General features: G+C 37.3%; 1 protein-coding gene across 1 annotated transcript in view; it reads right to left on the minus strand.

The window, feature by feature from the left end:
* KCNG4 (potassium voltage-gated channel modifier subfamily G member 4) overlaps nucleotides 1-21,136 on the minus strand; it is a 172,063-nt gene that overhangs the window by 149,561 nt on the left and 1,366 nt on the right. The window lies entirely within an intron of this gene.

Genomic DNA, 21,136 nt, shown 5'->3' on the forward strand with positions numbered 1-21,136 from the left:
AAACTAACACCTAACGCATGCGCAATGTCTATCTACCTGTCAACCGCAATCCCCCTCCGCAATAACTAATAAAGTCTATTAACCCCTATATCCGCCATCAAACCCACACCGCAAGTAATAACTAAATTATTAACCCCTAAATCCGCCAACCCCAACATCGCAAACTACCTCTTAAAACTATTAACCCTTAATCCGCCATTAACCCACAACACAATAAACCTATTCAAGTATTAACCCCTAAACCGCCATAGCCCACATAGCCTATTAAATGTATTAACCCCTAATCTGCCGCCGCCACTATAATAAAGTTATTAACCCTAAACCTAAGTCTAACCCTAACACCCCCTAACTTAATTATTATTTAAATAAATCTAAATAAATTTACTATTATTAACTAAATTATTCCTATTTAAAACTAAATACTTACCTATAAAATAAACCCTAAGATAGCTACAATATAATTAATAATTACATTGTAGCTATTTTAGGATTTATTTTTATTTTAAAGGCAATTTTGTATTTATTTTAACTAGGTAGAATAGTTATTAAATAGTTATTAACTATTTAATAGCTACCTAGTTAAAATAAATACAAAATTACCTGTAAAATAAAACCTAACCTAAGTTACAATTATACCTAACACTACTCTATCATTAACTACAATTACCTAAAATTAAATACAATTAAATAAAATAAACTACAGAAAAAACCCCCACTAAATTAGAATTCTATCAGCCAATTGGAATTGAAGGGACGCCATCTTGGATGACGTCATTTAAAGGAACCTTCATTCTTCAGTTGGACGTCGAACGAAGAGGATGCTCCGCATCGGATGTCTTCAAGGTGGAGCCGCTCCTCGTCGGATGGAAGAAGATAGAAGATGCCGCTTGGATGAAGACTTCTGCCTGTCTGGAGGACCTCTTCTGCCCAGATTAGATGAAGACTTCTGGCCGGATCGGATGAAGACTTCTTCCCGGCTGGGTGAAGACGGCTCAAGGTAGGGTGATCTTCAAGGGGGTAGTGTTAGGTTTTTTTAAGGGGGGATTGGGTGGGTTTTAGAGTAAGATTGGGTGTGTGGGTGGTGGGTTTTAATGTTGGGGGGGTTGTATTTCTTTTTTTACAGGTAAAAGAGCTGATTACTTTGGGGCAATGCCCCGCAAAAAGCCCTTTCAAGGGCTATTTGTAATTTAGTATAGGGTAGGGAATTTTATTATTTTGGCGGCTTTTTAATTTTGTTAGGGGGCTTAGATTAGCTGTAATTAGTTTAAACTTATTGTAATTTTTTTTTTCTGTAATTTAGTGTTTGTTTGTTTTTGTAGTTTATTTTATTTAATTGTATTTAATTTTAGGTAATTGTAGTTAATTAATTTAATTAATTTAATGATAGTGTAGTGTTAGGTGTAATTGTAACTTAGGTTAGGTTTTATTTTACAGGTAATTTTGTATTTATTTTAACTAGGTCGCTATTAAATAGTTAATAACTATTTAATAACTATTCTACCTAGTTAAAATAAATACAAAGTTGCCTGTAAAATAAAAATAAATCCTAAAATAGCTACAATGTAATTATTAATTATATTGTAGCTATCTTTATTTTATATGTAAGTATTTAGTTTTAAATAGGAATAATTTAGTTAATAATAGTAAATTTATTTAGATTTATTTATTTGGCAGATTAGGGGTTAATACATTTAATAGGCTATGTGGGCTATGGCAGTTTAGGAGTTAATACTTGAATAGGTTTATTGCGTTGTGGGTTAATGGCGGATTAGGGGTTAATCATTTTAAGAGGTAGTTTGCGATGTTGGGGTTGGCGGATTTAGGGGTTAATAATTTAGTTATTACTTGCAGTGTGGTTTTGATGGCAGATATAGGGGTTAATAGTTTAAATAGGCATATTGCGTTGTGGGGGTTGTCAGTCTAGGGGTTAATACATTTAATATTAGTAATGAGAAGGGGGATTGCGGATATAGGGGTTTTACGTGTCGGGCTTATTTTTGGGAGGCATGTTAGACTTTTACGGGAGATTTGTTATTTTCTGTACTTTTCTTAGGCGCCGGCAGTTTCTAAAGTACCGTAAGTCACTAGCGACTCCAGAAATTTGTATTTACGCTCATTTCTGGACATCGCTATTTTATCCGACTTATGGCACTTTAGGAACTGCCGGCGGGGTTTATGTAATACCCGATGTGCAAGGTGAAATTACGGACGGCACAGGTTCCCACGCTTGCGCCGAAACCTGCGCCGTATATTTGATTGCGCCCCTGATATTTTCTGTGGAAAGCTAAACCTAAGTAGGCTCATATGCTAATTTCTAAGCTGTTGAACTGCCCCTTATCTCAGTGAATTTTGACAGTTTTTGACAGTTAGACACTGCTAGTTCATGTGTGTCATATAGACAACATTGTGCTCCCTCCCGTGGAGTTATTTAAGATTCAGCACTGATTCGTTAAAATGCATGTCTGTCTAAAGAACTGAGATAAGGGGCCGTCTGCAGAGGCTTAGAAACAAGGTAAACACAGAGTTAAAAGGTAAGTTAATATAACAGTGTTAGTTATGCAAAACTGGGTAATGGGTAATAAAAGGATTATCTATATTTTTAAACAATAACAATTCTAGAGTAGACTGTCCCTTTAAATGATAAATATTTTGCTACAGTTCAAATGTTGCATGTAAAAAAGTTCCATTATCTCTTCGGGTTAAGCCAACCATTTAGTATTCATATGGGCTGGATCTTTTCATGTAAGTTTCATGATCTTTTGCTTGACTGAGCAGAATGCTTCAGTCAGCTGAATATGCTAATATAGCTAAGGTTTAGCTGCCTAATAATGAGGCACCAGTGTCTATGTAATAAATACCTCTCTTACAACCTTTTTCAAGCACAGTGTACTGTCAGCATTTAAACATCTATTTGTCATTCAGTAAGAACATAAGGGTTTCTGCTTATATCTAGCAGTGGAATTTACAAAAGTAACTGATCTGAAATAGCTGTAAAATGTGGCATGTGTACTGATACTGAAGCTAATACTGAGCTACACAAAGGCACTGTACAAACCATTTATCTGCAAAGCATTATAATTCATGCTGTGATACACGTGACGGAATGTCTAATAATATGTCAGTGTTTTTTTCTCATCAGTATGGTTTATTTTACATGCAACCTTCCTGATAACCAAGGGAATAAAATTCTTATTCATGATTCAGATAGAGCATGCAACTTTAAACAACTTTCTAATTTTCCTTTATTAACACATTTTCTTTGTTTTATTTGTATCTTTTGTTGAAAAGCAGATATGTAAACTCAGAGTGTGCACGTGCCTAGAGCACTATATGGCAGCAGTTTTGTAAGACTGTTAATAATTTACAAGAGCACTAGCTGGCAGCACTATTTTCTGACACGTAGTGCTCCACATGCATACATAGGTATCTCTTCAACAGAGAATACCATAAAAACAAAGCAAATTTGATAGAAGTCAATTGGAAACTTTTTTTTTTTAAATTGTATGATCTGTCTGAAACACAAAATGTTGGGGTTTCATATCCTTTAAAGGGACAGCCATCTCAAAATATAATTCCCAATAAAATGCTTAATTATGCATAGCTAAAAAAAATAATCCCTTTTCTCTAGTTTAAGTGTTAAAATTGTGTGTGTTTTACTCTGCCTGCAAAAAAGGCTGTAGGCCAACCCACAGAATCCAGTAACGGAACACTACAACATTCTACATAGTGAAAGCTTGATCAGTGCAGGAGATTATTTATCTCTGTCCCTAACTGGCCACAGCAAAGGAGATAAAATAAACAATACTCAAGAGGAAAGTGCCTTGACTGCAAATGCTTTAAAATGTACTTGTACGTAGATATTTTGCAAAACAACACGTATTTAATATACACAACAATGCAAAGAAATACAGTAACTTCCCTTTGATAGTATTTAAATTATTTTATTTTATGAAAAGAGAATAATTGAAAGATGTAATCATACACTGAGTTAACCTTGTCTTTACTTTACAATAAATATTTATTTCTATCATCATACTCATTTGGCTACATTCAAAGACCCTCAATATGCTTCCAAAGCAAGATTTGAAATTCACTGATGCTCACTTCTCATATCTTTTCAAGAAAATCTTGCATATGCAAAAAAGAATGGGTTGATTGTGGGCATTCTGTGTTGTTCTGGGATATTTTTGATGTGTGGTTGGGATTTTTCTTAAACTCTGACTCAGTATACTGTATTTAAAAAGTCCAGTATTAGAGTAGACCAGGGGTCGACAAATCTGTTCAAAATTTAGGAGCCAGTAAGAATTGTTTGGAGCCAGAGAGTGGTATTTGTATATAGATATATGGAGAATCACCCCAAAAGTTAGGAGCCAGGGTTAAAATCCTAGGAGCCAGTGGCTCGCTGGCTCCTAAGTTTGTCAAGCTCTGGAGTAGACTGTATTATTGAGGTTGTTTATTGAGACTGATGCTGCTATCCTTGATAGTGGTTCTATGCTGAAGGAAGTCAGACATTGCAAGATTAAAGCATGTCCTATGATCTCAATGGATATGATCCCACCACTTGCTGCTCTAACAAATACAAAATCTATTTGAATGTTGCAATTTTCCAGTAGTGATGTTGTGGTGAGCTTTTAGCAGCAAAATATTAGTTTCACAACCAAGTTTTCTTGAATCTAGCCCATTGTCTTACACAGTGCCAGATTGGCCCACTTGGATGCCAGGATATTTCCTGGTTGACCGCCGGCACCACAGGGCCACAACCTGAGCAGAGGTGCAGAGGGAGCCTCCCAGCCAGGACACAGAGCTAGCTTTGTGAGCAGGATAGTGCATCTATTAAAGGCAACTTTGCTCCTGGAAGCTGAAAGGTAAAGGGGTAAAGGGGGGAGGAATCTGGCCGGGGGGGGGGGGGGGGGGAGAGCTGGATCAGGGGGGGGGGGCGGTGTTGGCTGGACCAGGGGGGCAGGGACTCGGCCGGTATTCAGAAATTTCCTGGTTTTACATATACACCAACTATAAATAGAAAGCTTGACTTGGTCAGTTGAAATCTGTTTCTGCCGAGTTTATTGTGTAGTACAGGGTACAATAAAATGGTAAAGGCTCAGCAGTGTCCAACAGAACTAACTCATTTCACGCTTGCTAAATTTTAATTATTTTTTATGTATTTGTAACATTAGCATATTGAGAGTAACGCAAGAAAGCTTGCACCTTAAGACGATGAACAGTCATGTGAAAAAGAAAGTACACCTTCTTTGAATTCTATCGTTTTACGTATCAGGACTTAATAACAATCATTTGGTCTTTAGCAGGTCTTAAAATTAGGTAAATACAACAGATGAACAATAACACATGACATATTACACTGTATCATGATTTATTTAACAAAAATAAAGCCAAAATAGAGAAGCCATGTGTGAAAACCAATGAACACCCTTAATGCTAAGAGGCTAAGGTTAGGTGCTGCTAATCAAATGTGACCACCTCTATAAAAGCCAAAGTTTTAGCAATTTGCTGCTCTGGAGGATTCAGGTGTGTGTTCACACAATTCTAAGGAGGAAAGACATAAGCAATGATCATAGAGAAGCAATTGTTGCTGCCCGTCAATCTGGGAAGGGTTATAAGGCCATTTCTAGAGTCAAATGTGAGTCCATCTGTCCAACTGCTAAAGTTTGGCTGAAATTGGGTAATGCAACAGGACAATAATCCCAAGCACACTGGCAAATCTACAACAGAATGGCTGAAAAAGAAAAGAATCAAGGTGTTGCGATAACGCAGTCAAAGTCCAGACCTCAACTCAATTGAAATGTTGTGGTGGGACCTTGAGAGCTGTGCATAAATGAATGCCAGCAAACCTCTATGAACTGAAGCAGCATTGTAAAGAAGAGTGGGCCAAAATTCCTCCACAACTATGTGAGAGACTGATAAAGTCATACAGAAAACAATTACTTCAAGTTATTGCTGCTAAAGGTGGTTCTACAATCTATTGAATCATAAGGATTACTTAGGTTTGATGTGTCCATTTTTGGCTTTATTTTTGTTTAATAAATGATGACACAGTGTAATATGTCATATATTGCTCTTCATCTGAGGTTGTATTTACCTAATTTTAAGACCTGCTAAGGACCAGATGATTGTTATTCTGTCCTGATAAACCACAAAATTCAAAAGAGGGTGTACTTTCTTTTTCGCATTGCAGTACTTGTTATGTATTGTTACAACAGGGAAATATGTTTCTTAGTTTCTATTTCTATTATGAGGACTGTTGAGTGCTGCCCTAAGCTGAATTGTTATTAATCGCCCCATAGATCATTAGCAGCGGAGACAGAATAGGCAGCAGACTGAGCTATCCCAGTCTGCTTATGAAGTAACAGATGCAGATGGTCACAACCAGGTGGTGTCTTGATTATTGAGCATCTTGACATCCAGGAGTAAGTAAGGGGTAAGTCGCTGATGGGCAACGGATCTTAAATATATATATATATATATATATGAAAATATACATATATATTTATGTGTTTATACACATAATAACATATAAATATATATGTATATAAGCATCTACGGGGCCGATTTATCAAAGTGCAAACAGACATGATCCGCTGTAGTGATTATGTCCGCCGCACATCGATAAATGCCGACAGCATACGCTATCTGCATTTATTATTGCACAAGCATTTAATCAAAAACATATTTGATTTTTAAATATAATATATATATAGAGAGACGTCACTCCCGCTAACAAGGTGCTAGTGAGCAAGTTACGTTTCAATTTCTGACAGCCCTCCATAACGACTCTGTACGGACAGTACCATTTAACCAGACCTACCTAACAGCCACTAGCGCCCAGTATATACCTGATTCATCTTCATCCTGCATTTGGTTTGTTACCATTGATCAAGACAAGTTTACTCTGTCAGCATTGATGTCTGATTTATACAGGTTTTTACTTCATTACAACGGAGACTGCTTGAAAACTTTGCATACTAACCAAGGCTTGCTTAATATACAGCTTACATTGACTGGCTTTTGAACTGCTACAAATTAACCTTTTTGCTACTGACACTTACTGGCAGCTGCCTTTGCAGGACTTTATCTGTATATTTTTTTACAGGTTCCTTATTTGGTCCATTGTCTTCTATTGAGAGGAAGGTATATATTTCACATGATTATTTAGTTTTAGTTTGGTGCCTTTTTCGTGAATGTTATTCACCTTAAAGTTAATAAAGGGCTTTGATATTTTCTTGCATTTGGTCTCTGTGTCTAACTTTTGTGTCAAGGCCTTCTATATTTTATGTTTGCTTCATGAGCAAGTGCTGGTTAAAGGTATAGCTGTGATATTTTTCTTTATTTTTTAATATATATATATATATATATATATATATATATATATATATATATATATATATATATATATATATATATGTATATATAATATATATCTCTCTTTTTATCTATATCTGTATATACAGGTGAAACTCGAAAAATTAGAATATTGTGCAAAAGTTCATTTATTTCACTAATGCAACTTAAAAGGTGAAACTAATATATGAGATAGACTTTTTACATGCAAAGCAAGATAGTTCAAGCTGTGATTTGTCATAATTGTGATGATTTTGGCTTACAGCTCATGAAAACCCCAAATCCACAATCTCAGAAAATTTGAATATTACATGCAATCAATAAAACAAGGATTGTACATACCTGTAGAACAATATCGGACCTCTGAAAAGTATAAGCATGCATACTGTATGTACTTAGTACTTGGTTTGGGCCCCTTTTGAGGTGAGGTGTTATGAAAGACCAGGATGCTTCAATAGCGGCCTTCAGCTCTTCTGCATTGTTCGGTCTCATGTCTCTTATCTTTCTCTTGGCAATGCCCCATAAATTCTCTATGGGGTTCAGGTCAGGCGAGTTTGCTGGCCAATCAAGCACAGTAATCCCACGGTCATTGAACCAGGTTTTGGTGCTTTTGGCAGTGTGGGCAGGTGCCAAGTCCTGCTGGAAAATTAAGTCAGCATTTCCATAGAGCTCGTCTGGGGAAGGAAGCATGAAGTGCTCCAAAATCTCCTGGTAGACGGCTGCGTTGACCCTGGAATTAATGAAGCACCGTGGACCAACACCAGCAGATGACATGGCTCCCCAAATCAACACAGACTGTGGAAACTTCACATTGGACTTCAAGCATCTTGCAGTGTGTGCCTCTCCATGCTACCTCCATACTTTGGGTCCTTAGTTTCCAAATGAGATGCAAAATTTGCTCTCATCAGAAAAGAGGACTTTGGACCACTGAGCAACAGACCAGGTCTGTTTTTCTTTAGCCCAGGTAAGATGCTTCTGACATTGTTTGTTGTTCAGGAGTGGCTTGACAAGAGGAATACGACATTTGAAGCCCATGTCCAGGATCTGTCTGTGTGTGGTGGCTCTTGTGAAAGTTCCCAACACTTTTGAATGGCCTTTTCCTGACAATCCTCTCCAAGCTGCGGTCATCCCTGCTGCATGTGCACCTTTTTCTTCCACACTTTTCCCTTCCACATAACTTTCTATTAATGTGCTTTGATACAGCACTTTGGGAACATCCAACTTTTTTTGCAATTACCTTTTGAGACTTTCCCTCCTTATGGAGGGTGTCAATGATGGTTTTCTGCAAAACTGTCAGGTCAGCAGTCTTTCCCATGATTGTGATTCCTACTGAACCAGACTGAGAAACCATTTAAAGGCTCAGGAACCCTTTGCAGGTGTAATGGCTTAATTAGTGGCACATTTTGAGCCTAGAATATTGTACCTTTTCACAATATTCTAATTTTCTGAGATTGTGGATTTGGGTTTTTCATGAGCTGTAAGCCATAATCATCACAATTATGACAAATCACGGCTTGAACTATCTTGCTTTGCATGTAATGAGTCTCTCATATATTAGTTTCACCTTTTAAGTTGCATTAGTGAAATAAATTAACTTTTGCACGATATTCTAATTTTTCGAGTTTCACCTGTATTCATAAAGATATCTAGTTAAAGCTATATAAGGCTCTCTTTAGATTGCATCATACGAGTCTTTCACTCACGCACTAACTTTTAACTTTTAAATTGTAATACCAGAGCTAACCTGGAAATTATAGTTTTTACTTTGAGTGCAGTTCATTTTCATAAGTGATAATGGGCCAGATTACAAGTGGAGTGCTAATAGTTACACGCGCGAAAAGGGGTTTATGGCAGGGGGTTTGCTTGCATTTGGTTGTCCGCTTATTTTACAATTTGAAAGTAAACAAGACTATTAACACTAAAATGTTTACTTCAGAGCTCTGGTTAACTTTTTCGTGAAACAAAAAAGTTGCACAAAACACATCATAACACTATTTAATAAAAATTATTAAAATAAATTGCATTAAAAAAAAGATATAAGGGCACAAAGATATGGGGTCTCAGAGAAAAAAAAGGCAGGCAAACGGCTTTAACATAATACTGTACATGTCTAAATATGGATATGCATGTGTGTATATATATATATGTGTGTGTTTATATGTGTACATATGTATTTATATGTGTACAGACATATATACACATATAAATACATATGTACACACATAGATATATCTATAAGTGCATTGGAGTCTTTTGCAGTTAAATAGATGAAAACATGTAAGCATTTAAGCAATATTCAGCTAGATTACGAGTTTGGCGTTATGAGTGAAAAAGCATCGTTATGCTTCATAACGCTGCTTTTTCCCTAACGCCGGTATTACAAATCTTGCTGGTATAGGTGTACCGCACACCTTTTTGGCTGGCACGCAACGTCAGTACCGCACTTTTAAAAAAGTCCTTTTTCAACCCATAGCCCCAGTATTACGTGTTTGCCTGGGAGCCCAAAAAGTGAGAGGTACACCCTATAACCTCCAGATCCGTACCACCATCTAAAGTCAGTAGTTATGAAATTTACGTTACAAAGCTGTAGCATAAAACTCATAACTAAAGTGTTAAAAAGTACACTGACACCCATAAACTACCTATTAACCCCTAAACCAAGGCCTTCCTGCATCGCAAACACTATAATAAATGTATTAACCCCTAATCTTCTGCTCCCGACATCACCGCCACTAAAAAATTATTAACCCCTATTCCACCACTTCCCTACATAAATTATTAACCCCTGAACCTCTGACATCCCACATCACTAACTCTACATAAATATTTTAACCCATAATCCTAACCCTAACGTAACCTTAACCCTAAGTCTAACCCTAATGTAACCCTAACCCTAACACGCCCTAACAAATATAATTAAAATAAATCTAAATAAACCTTACAATTATTACCTAAATAATTCCTATTTAAAACTAAATGCATACTTACCTGTAAAAAAAAACCTAAGCTAGCTACAAAATAACTAAGTTATTGTAGCTATCTTAGGTTTTATTTTTATTTCACAGCTGTTTGTATTTATTTTAACTAGGTAGACTAGTTAGTAAATAGTTATTTACTATTTAATAAATACCTAGTTAAAATAAATACAGTTACCTCTAAAATAAAACCTAACCTGCCTTACACTAAAAACTAACATTACAATAAAATTAAATAAAATAAATTAAATTATTAAAATACAATTTTCTAACTTACAAAAAAAATAAACACTAAATTACAAAAAATAAAAAAATGAAATTATAAAAAATAAAAAGAAATTATTCCTAATCTAATAGCCCTATCAAAATAACCCCCCCAAAATATATATAAAAAAAAAACTAGCCTACACTAAACTGCTAATGGTCCTTAAAAGGGCCTTTTGTGGGGCATTGCCCCAGAGAAATCAGCTCTTTTATCGAAGTCCGGACATCCATCGTCATCCAGCCGGCAAAGTCCTCATCCGAGCAGAAAGAAGTCTTCATCCAGGAGGCCTCTTCGATCTTCATCCACCCAGCAAAGTCCTCATCCAAGTGGAAAGATGTCTTCATCCAGATGACATCTTCGATCTTCATCCGGCGTGGAGCGGGTCCATCTTCAAGACATCTGGCGCGGAGCATCCTCTTCTTACGGTCGTCGCTGGAAAATGAAGGTTCCCTTTAAGTGACGTCATCCAAGATGGCGTTCCTTACATTCCTATTGGCTGAAAGATTTCTATCAGTCAATAGGAATTAAAGGGGAAAAAAATCCTATTGGCTGTTGCAATCAGCCAATAAGATTGAGCTTTCATCCTATTATCTGATCCAATCAGCCAATAGGATTGAGCTCTCATTCTATTGGCTGTTCCAATCAGCCAGCAGAATGAAAGATCAATCCTATTGGCTGATTGCAACAGCCAATAGGATTTTTCCACTTTAATTCCTATTGGCTGATAGAAATATTTCAGCCAATAGGAATGTAAGGGACGCCATCTTGGATGACGTCACTTAAAGGGAACCTTCATTGTCCAGCGACGTCCGTAAGAAGATGATGCTCCGCGCCGGATGTCTTGAAGAGGGACCTGCTCCGTGCCGGATGGCTGAAGATCGAAGATGCCGTCTGGATGAAGACTTCTTTCCACTTGGATGAGGACTTCACCAGCTGGCTGAGGATGGATGTCCGGACTTCGATAACTGTAAGTGGATTGTCGGGTTTAGTGTTAGGTTTTTTTAAGGGTTTTTTTGGGTGGGATTTTTTTTTTAGCTTAGGGTTTGGGCAATGTAAAAGAGCTAAATGCCCATCCAAATGCCCTTTTCAGGGCAATGGTTTGCTTAGGTTTATTTAGATAGGATTTTATTTGGGGGGGTTGGTTGGCTGGGTGGTGGGTCTTACTTTTGGGAGTTGTTTGCTTTTTTGGTTTTTTTTTTAAAAAAGCTGATTTCTTTGGGGCAATGCCCCACAAAAGGTCCTTTTAAGGGCCATTGGCAGTTTAGTGTAGGCTAGTTTTTTTAATTTTTTTGGGAGGCTTTCTTATTTTGATAGGGCTTTTAGATTAGGTGTAATTCATTTTTATTTTTGACAATTTCGTATTTTATTTTTTGTAATTTAGTGTTTAGTTTTTTTTGTAAGTTAGAAAATTGTATTTTAATCATTTAATTTAATTTATTTTATTGTAATGTTAGCTTTTAGTGTAAGGCAGGTTAGGTTTTATTTTACAGGTAACTGTATTTATTTTAACTAGGTAGTTATTAAATAGTTAATAACTATTTACTAACTAGTCTACCTAGTTAAAGTAAATACAAACTTACCTATGAAATAAAAATAAAACCTAAGATAGCTACAATATAACTATTAGTTATTTTGTAGCTAGCTTAGGTTTTTTTTTTTTTACAGGTAAGTATGTATTTAGTTTTAAATAGGAATTATTTAGGTAATAATTGTAAGGTTTATTTAGATTTATTTTAATTAAGTTAGGGGGTGTTAGGGTTAGACTTAGGCTTAGGGTTACGTTAGGGTTAGGGTTACGTTAGAGTTAGGTTTAGGGGTTAATATATTTATTTAGTGTTAGTGATGTTGGAGGCTAGAGGTTTAGAGGTTAAAAACTTTAGTATAGTGGCGGCGTCTTTGGGGCGGCAGATTAGGGGTTAATAACTGTATGTAGGTTGCAGCGATGTTAGGGGCAGCAGATTAGGGGTGTTTAGACGTAGTTTTTATGTTAGGGTGTTAGCTTTAAACATAACTTTTTCTTTCCCCATAGACATCAATGGGGCTGCGCTACAGAGCTTTTGTTTCCGCGATCGCAGGTGTTAGGCTTCTTTTTTTCCGGCTCTCCCCATTGATGTCTATGGGGAAATTGTGCATGAGCACGTCAAAGCAGCGCTTGTATTTCGGTGCGGTATGGAGCTCAAAGCTACCATATCGCCCGCACAAGCCTGCTTTTTGTAAACCTGTAATAGCAGCGCTATAGGGAGGTGAAATAACGCCGCTTTTGTGGCGGTCGTTAATTTCCCTATAGCGCTGAAAACTCGTAAATCTAGCTGATTGTATTATACTGTGCATTTACTGTAAATATTTCACATTCCAATGTTCTGCACATAGCAGAATGTGTTCTATGTATTTATAAATAGATATTCCTATATATATCTGTATATATCTATACCCAGGGATTTTTGTGAGGGTACTGAGTACCCCCATCTCTGCCAGCTCATAAAAGGTAATATTTGTAATCATCATGTTTATAGACTAGTTTTCACAAAAGGGGGCTGCAAAATACATCAAGCATTGTAAATAATCTTGTCCCTTTGCTTTTCTCAAAGTCACTGAGCAGAATATATCAATCAAAAATCAAAGAGTACCGGCACCTTTTCTTTTAGAAAAAAAAGCACTGTTTACCCCTTATATAATCATGTATATATATATATATATATATATATATATATATATATATATATAGGTATAGATATATATTGTACCAAAATACCATCAGATATATGTAGAATACCTCTGCATCTTCACACTGGGAGCCGCCATCTTGGAATTTAAGTATTCTTGTACTCTAGGACAGAAGTGCTGCACACTCAGAATCACAAATCAGTGACATTGTTGTCTTCTTGACAAGCCATATCATGGACTTCAGTTTAGCATGCACAATATAGAGCTAGAGGTCTACATTTTTGCAGATGTTGAATTTCTCTATATTATTGCTGAGGGTTTTACTTTTTTATATTTGTTATATAACTTTATGCTGAATAAATAACTGAAAAATGTTACTTCTATTTTCTATTGTGCAAACTAATCCATAGCACAAGGCACAGCTGTGAAAGTGCCAGATCCGTCACTGATCTGTGAAAGTTCACTGCTTCTGTCAGAGGAACAATACGTGCATACCAAGATGGCGTGCCCAGTATATAGATGCAGAGCTTTACCAATTGGCTTCTGTAATGGGTTAAAATAAGAGAAATACTGGTTGAGTAGTAAGCATGCTACTGTAGTTGTATCCAGCTGTTTAATAACGCTTTAAATAAATTTAAAATAGTATCTAGTGTTACTGCTACAAGCAAGCAGAAGTACACAAAGAATGTTTTTGTTTTAAATATTTTTTTCTACTTCATCAAGCAAGAAGCCCTGTTGTCAAAGGGACTGATCATACCTTGTCCCGGAGCGGTATGGCTACTATCGTGGCTGTGTGTTTGCTCCGAGAGAGCCGCGGCCGCCATCTTAACTGATCACAGACCGGCTATGAGCTGTCACCACCCTCTCATATTTTGTTGCTCAGCGCATCGAGTTAAGAGGTATGACAAGTTTTATTAATGCTGGAGGACAACATAGTGAATAAGCGGAGCTTTCAATATCAAGGTGGCCACATGTATTAAGACGAGCAGAATATCTCACTTGGGCAAAGCATGGCACGCTAACATTACTACACACGTGTCTGGCCTTACACTTTAAAACCATATTGACCCCTGGGGATGCTATTTTACCGTGACATAAGTGGCTCACAGGACTCATAACTTGGAAGGGGCTCTTCATAATACCTATGCCGCTAGTTACATCATTCTTATATTACGCTACACAACGTTTCATCAGGCCTAAGCTGACAACACCCACCCGCTGGGGTTTTTATTGCGGCACTTCACTTGGGGGACTGTTAGACGGTTAAAATACTCTATTAGACAAGAGACTCAAAATATGTAAAAACTGCTCTAAGATCATTTGTGCATTCCAACAGAGAGCAATAGATCTGCAACCACAGAATACTGATTTTTAATACTGAGATATCATGTCCAGACGGTCTGTTAGGCCTGACAAAGTGCAGAAAGCCCAAGCATCTAACATTAAATCTGTGAGCAGCTTCTTTCAGGGATCATCATCTCCTAATCCGTCCTTAACAGACCAACCCCTAACTATAAGGGTCAAATCTGCAGAATCACCTTTACCTGCAACCATGTCTGACGACTGCATAAAAGAGCTTAAAGATAACATAGCCAATTTACCTACAAAGGCAGACTTCGACACACTTAAGTCACTGATTACCTCTGAACTGGTTAACATGAAAAAGGATATAAAAGAACTGGGGCATCGGATGGAGTATGTGGAAGACTCCCAGGATTCTCTTAGCACAATGTATGACAATCTATCTACATACACCACCATCTCTAACGCACAAATCGAGGCTTTACAAGATAAAGTGGAGGATCTGGATAATAGGGGGAGGCGGAACAACCTACGCCTAAGACGCCTACCGGAGGCCATTACATTTAATGACTTGCATCAATATTTACAGGGCCTCTTTAATTTTTTACTGCAAAACCCGCATGGTCCTGATCTGGAACTAGAAAGAGCGCATAGAGCCCTTAGACCTCCGCCTCCTCCAGGTTCTCCACCCAGAGATGTTATTTTAAAATTTATATGCTTCACTGACAAAGAGAAGATATGGCAGCAAGCTAGAAAATCTCAAAATATTATGTACCTGGACCATTCACTTCAAGTATACTTGGACTTAAGCCCTACTACAGTTCAGAAACGCAAGGATGTGCGCTTTATTACCAAAGCTCTTCAGGAAAGATCTATAAAGTATAGATGGGGTTTCCCGTTTAGTCTGCAGATATCACATGAAGGCCATTCATATACCTACAAGTCACCTGAGGATCTGGATATGCTCTCCAAAGCGATGAACATCAAATTCCAACTACCCCGGATCTCAGATGTTTCAATAAAAGGTTTTAATCCTGAGAGTCAAGCTACAAACAAGACCAAGAATTCAAGCTGGACAAAAGTCAACCACAAGAAAAGCAACGTGAAAGAAACAATTCCAAAGATGGATCAGGGTATGGACTCGGTGACCTGAATCTTCCTCCCTCTTCTAGAATGGGTGAGATCTGCACAGTTATTGATAATACTCCTAATATAGGACATATTGTTAAATTAAGCTTATATAATGACAGTTCCTCTGCACTTGGTTTATACTGTGCAGCTTGTTCCCGGGACAGTGTACATCATTTTATTGGGAAAGGCGGAATCTGTCTTCCCATATAGCCTAAGGGTCGATAACCCTCCCTCACACATTGAACTGTTTTCCGTGCTCTAGTTTAACATGTGTTTACAAAGGATTTTTCTCTAATTAATGTTATTAATATTTAATTTTCCTCTTATCTTGCCAATAATATTCACAAATTTTGGAGTCTGCGCTGAGCATTCCTCCTTCCAGTTGTCATGCTTTGTGACATTCTCATTGTTTTTTGTTGTTTTTATTACTGTTGTTATGTATTTTTGTTTTACTGTAAGTTGAACTTATTGTTTTGTTCCACAACTGCTCCACAATGCCCTATCCAGACGCCCACTCACATATCACTCAATTGTATGAGGGTCCTTACACCTACACGCTCATCAATATACCTACAGAACTCGTTGTCCTACAATGGACCTAGCCTCAGTGCACTAGTGCCAATGAATATTTGTTGCACCTTCTTCCACTCCCATGACTCAGTCAGCTAAGGGTTTAAATTTTATAACAGCTAACACTAAGGGGTTAAATTGCCCACATAAACGTAATATAGCTATTCGTGACATTGTACGCCGCAAGGGCGACGTAATCTTCATGCAGGAGACACATTTTGTTTCAGGTAGAGAACCAAAAACATTCTCGTATAAGTTTGGGGACACATATTACGCATCGAATTCAGTTAAAACCAATGGGGTAGCCATTTTAATAAGAAGGGGTGTTCCCTTCACCCCTATTAAGAAGTATAAAGATAAAGCTGGAAGATTCCTCATTATAGTGGGGAAACTGGTAAACACAATTGTCACTCTGATTAATATTTATGCACCTAACTTAAAGCAGGATGTGTTTTTCAAACACCTTACTAACGTGACTCTAGAAATGACAAAGGCTGTCATTATAATGGGTGGGGACATCAACCTCACTTTAAACCCATGTTGGGATAACTCCAATAACTTGTCTTCCGTACCCCACAAAGTTATTAACTCAGTGAAACAAAATTTAAAAGATCTTACCCTACATGATACATGGAGGATCATACATCAAGAGTCCAGGGAATACACTTTTTATTCCAATCCACACCGTAGACACTCTAGACTAGACTATTTCATGTTGGACGTTACTAATCTTTCTAGAGTTACTAAGATAGAAATCACCCCTAACACATGGTCCGACCATGCAATGGTCGTGTGTTCCTTAGATTGGCCACATACCCCTACACATCAAAATATATGGAGACTGGACGATACCCTGTTGTCTGACCCGATTGCTTGCGATCGAATTGGTAAAGTCATAGAAGAATACTTTATTCTTAATGATGACGACGACCCTGACTGTAACTTAACATGGGAAGCACATAAGGCAGTTGTCAGGGGAGAGATGATTAGCATCAGATCACACCGCGATAAACAGGCCAGAAAACTAATGGATGACACTCTTAATGAGCTTAACAATCTAGAAACACAACGAAGATCACACCCAACAGATCTCACACTATCACAGAACATTGCTGACTGTAAGGCCCAAATTAATGAAATGCTTCATGTTGAGTGTAAGAAAAACGCCCTCAAATTGCAACAGACATATTTTGAAAACGATAATAAGAGTAGCTCCCTTTTTGCTAGAAAGTTGAAAAGGAAAGCGAATAAAAAATTTGTCCTTTCTATTAAAGGGTGTGAAGGGAAGAAGGTGCACACCTCCCAACAAATTGCCAATGCTTTCCAGATATATTATAAAAAGTTATATAACTTATCCCGTACTTCACAGCAATTTCCAATGGAGCAGGGACAGAAATCTATTTTAATAAAAAAATACCTAGATAATATTACCCTCCCACAAGTTAGCGTGGATCAACAGGCCTCCTTGAATAAACCATTTGAACATTCGGAGATCCTAGAAGTTATTAAGAACCTCCCCAACAGTAAGGCCCCTGGGCCTGATGGCTACACTAACGGTTATTACAAAACCTATAAAGCTTTGCTTGCACCACACTTACTAAAGTTCTTTAATAAGATATCAGAAGCTGACCCTTTTTCGCCTACAGCGTTAGAAGCACATATCGTGGTCTTACCTAAACCCGGGAAACCCCCGGACTGTGTAGAAAATTTTAGGCCAATTTCCCTACTTAATTCGGATCTTAAGATTTACGCGAAAATTCTAGCAAATAGACTGTCACAAGTGCTGCCTAGTATTATAGAGGGTGACCAAGTCGGTTTCATACAGAATAGGGAGGCGCGCGACAACACTGTAAGGGCTCTACATATTCTGAACCATATCAATCAAAATAACATAACATCAGCGATAGTGTCAACGGACGCGGAAAAAGCATTCGACCGCGTCTGTTGGCACTTCATGAGAGCCACGCTGGAGGGGTTTGGGCTGGGATCACATTTCATATCTAAAGTCATGGCCCTATATAGCTCCCCAATAGCTAAAATTAGAGTTAATGGCATACTGTCGGCCCCGTTCCAGATATCAAAAGGTACTAGGCAGGGTTGCCCTCTGTCCCCACTCATCTTCGCATGCTTCATAGAGACGTTGGCCATAACTATCAGAAATAATGAAGACATCATGGGGATTCAAATACATAACACCACACATAAATTACTTCTGTATGCGGACGACGTTCTATTTTTCTTAACAGACCCAATCTCTTCGATCCCCCGACTTATGAATGAATTTGACACCTTATTTCACGCTTCAAACTTTCTTATTAATAACTCCAAATCTGAGATGCTCACTGTCCACTGTGACGCTGACTACCTTTGTCGCTTATCACAGAAGTGCCCCTTCCGCATACAAACAAAAAATCTAAAATACTTGGGTATCTTTTTAGCAACATCTTATCAGGAGATGTTTAAAGCGAACTATGACGCTCTGCAAAGGGTTATCACGGCCGACCTCTCCTCCTGGAGATCTAAGGGTATTTCCTGGTTGGGCCGAATAAACTTGATCAAAATGAATATACTTCCCAGGATTTTATATCTGTTGCAAACACTCCCCATCCCCCTGCCTAAGGGCTTCATACCGTCCTTACAAAACAAAATTTTTGATTTCATATGGGACAAAAAGAAAGCGAGAATTAATAAAACCTTAATGTGTTTACCTGTGGTCGAGGGTGGATTGGGGGTCCCCAATATAAAAAAATACAGACAGGCTGTTTTTTTACAGAGAATTGTAGACTGGTTTAAGAATTACAAGACTAAGAGGTGGGTGGCATTGGAACACGACATAGCAGGAAAATCACATTTAGGAACAATATGCTGGCAATCAACACCGCACTTATCCACAGACTTTAAACAGAACACTATATTGATGGAAACCTACTCAGTATGGAAGGAGGTATTGAGGGAATACCCGAATATCACGTCACAGTTCTCCCCGCTCACACCCCTCACAGAAAATTCCGATCTCCCCATAGGCCTTCTACAAAAGATTCAACACATAGAAAACCCTCTTAGAACATTATTGCTAGTGCACTTGGGCAACGAGACGAGACTTTTTAACCTTGATGAGTTGATGGAGAGGGGTTTGACCTTCTTTAATAACTGGTTTTCTCTCCGTCAATGTCATTCCTACATATTCAAGCACCCAGAGAAACTTAATCTGCTCAGACCCCTTACGCCCTTTGAAACCCTGTGTCAGTCTGGTTCCCCCGCTAGAAAGACTTTATCATTAATGTATACATTGCTACAAAAACCCCCAATAGGTTACACTCCATATTATATAGATAGGTGGAATGAAGAGCTAGATAATGATTTGTCTATAAACGATATTTCAAAAATGTTCACTAATGTTACTAAGGTCTCTATATCAAGTAGTCTTATAGAATTAAACTTAAAGCTAATACAAAGATGGTATCTCACCCCAGCGAGGATTAATAAACTGTTCCCCTCGGCCTCTCACAAATGTTGGAGATGCGGTGGGGGACTGGGATCCATGATTCACATATGGTGGACATGCCCATTGATAGCCCCGATCTAGACCTCTATAGTTAAAGCAACAAATACAATGACGGAACTGAACTTACCCGCAGACCCCCATATATGGTTACTAAATGTTTTACCTAACAAAATACCAACACATAAGAAAAAAGTTGATTTTCATTGCTGGCAACAGTTTAAAAAAATTGATCGCAAAAAATTGGAAGTCTCAGTACAGCCCGAGTATGGCTGTCTGGTACTCTCAATTTCAATTCATCATGTCCCTTGAAGAGTATGCTTATATGAAAAATAACAGGAGGGACACGTTTTTGCTGATGAAGATCATGTGGGAATCATTTATTGACAATATTTAATTGATGTGAGATTTGACGGGGGCATGTTGGGTATGGACTTGATAGCACTGGAATTGCTGGTGGGTGAATTAACGCTACAACGAGTGGGTAATAAGCCATACAGGTATGGCATTAGAAATTTGCAGGGATAATTTGTGGAACACTGTTATACCAAGTTAAGTTGTAATATGTTTTGTTTGGTTTAATCAGAAACTATGTAAGTTTCCACTTTGCATAACTGTATACATGTCTGCATTTTGTATTGTGCACTGGAAGCTTCAATAAAAATTGTTTGTTTTTTTTAAAAAATTTTTACATGTTTTATCTAAATAATGAATGTTTATTTTTGACTATATTGTCTCTTTATGTTTAAAATATAGATCAGAGTTTTAAAGTGCAAATTGTGTATGATAATGTATGATTGCAATTAAGTGCTTGGCTATATTAAAAAACGTTAATTATACAATTACATTAAGAAATCATGATCAATCCTGAACTGGTTGCCTTGATTCACTTTTGCATTAACTATTTGCATTTCACTTCAATGTGGGTGTGCTGAAACCCCAAAGAAAAGCCTGGAAAAATCTATTGTTTTCTAATTCCTAACAAATCCATGCATAAAAACAATATTTTAAAATATATGAATTATCTGATGCTGTATGCAAATGTGCATCATGAATATTTACTGTGCTTATTGTTTACTGCTTGTCTTAAATTATTATTTCCAGTGGCATATGATTGTTTAACATTATGAAAGAGATTATACAAATTACTATCAAAAGGGATTATACATACTATAATATTTCTTGCTATATTTTTCATAAAGTTAAGTTGATTATAATAATGAAAATGACAATCAAGTGACGTGTAACACATAAAATAGCAACTGTTGTCTTAATATAAGCAAAATGTTATTTAATAAAAGTATTAAATAAAATCCTGATTAAAAAATCTGACAACAGGGGAAGCATACGATTACCTTAAAAAAGACCTCT

This window comes from Bombina bombina, chromosome 1 (genome assembly GCF_027579735.1).
Source record: "Bombina bombina isolate aBomBom1 chromosome 1, aBomBom1.pri, whole genome shotgun sequence".
NCBI classification, from domain to species: domain Eukaryota; kingdom Metazoa; phylum Chordata; class Amphibia; order Anura; family Bombinatoridae; genus Bombina; species Bombina bombina.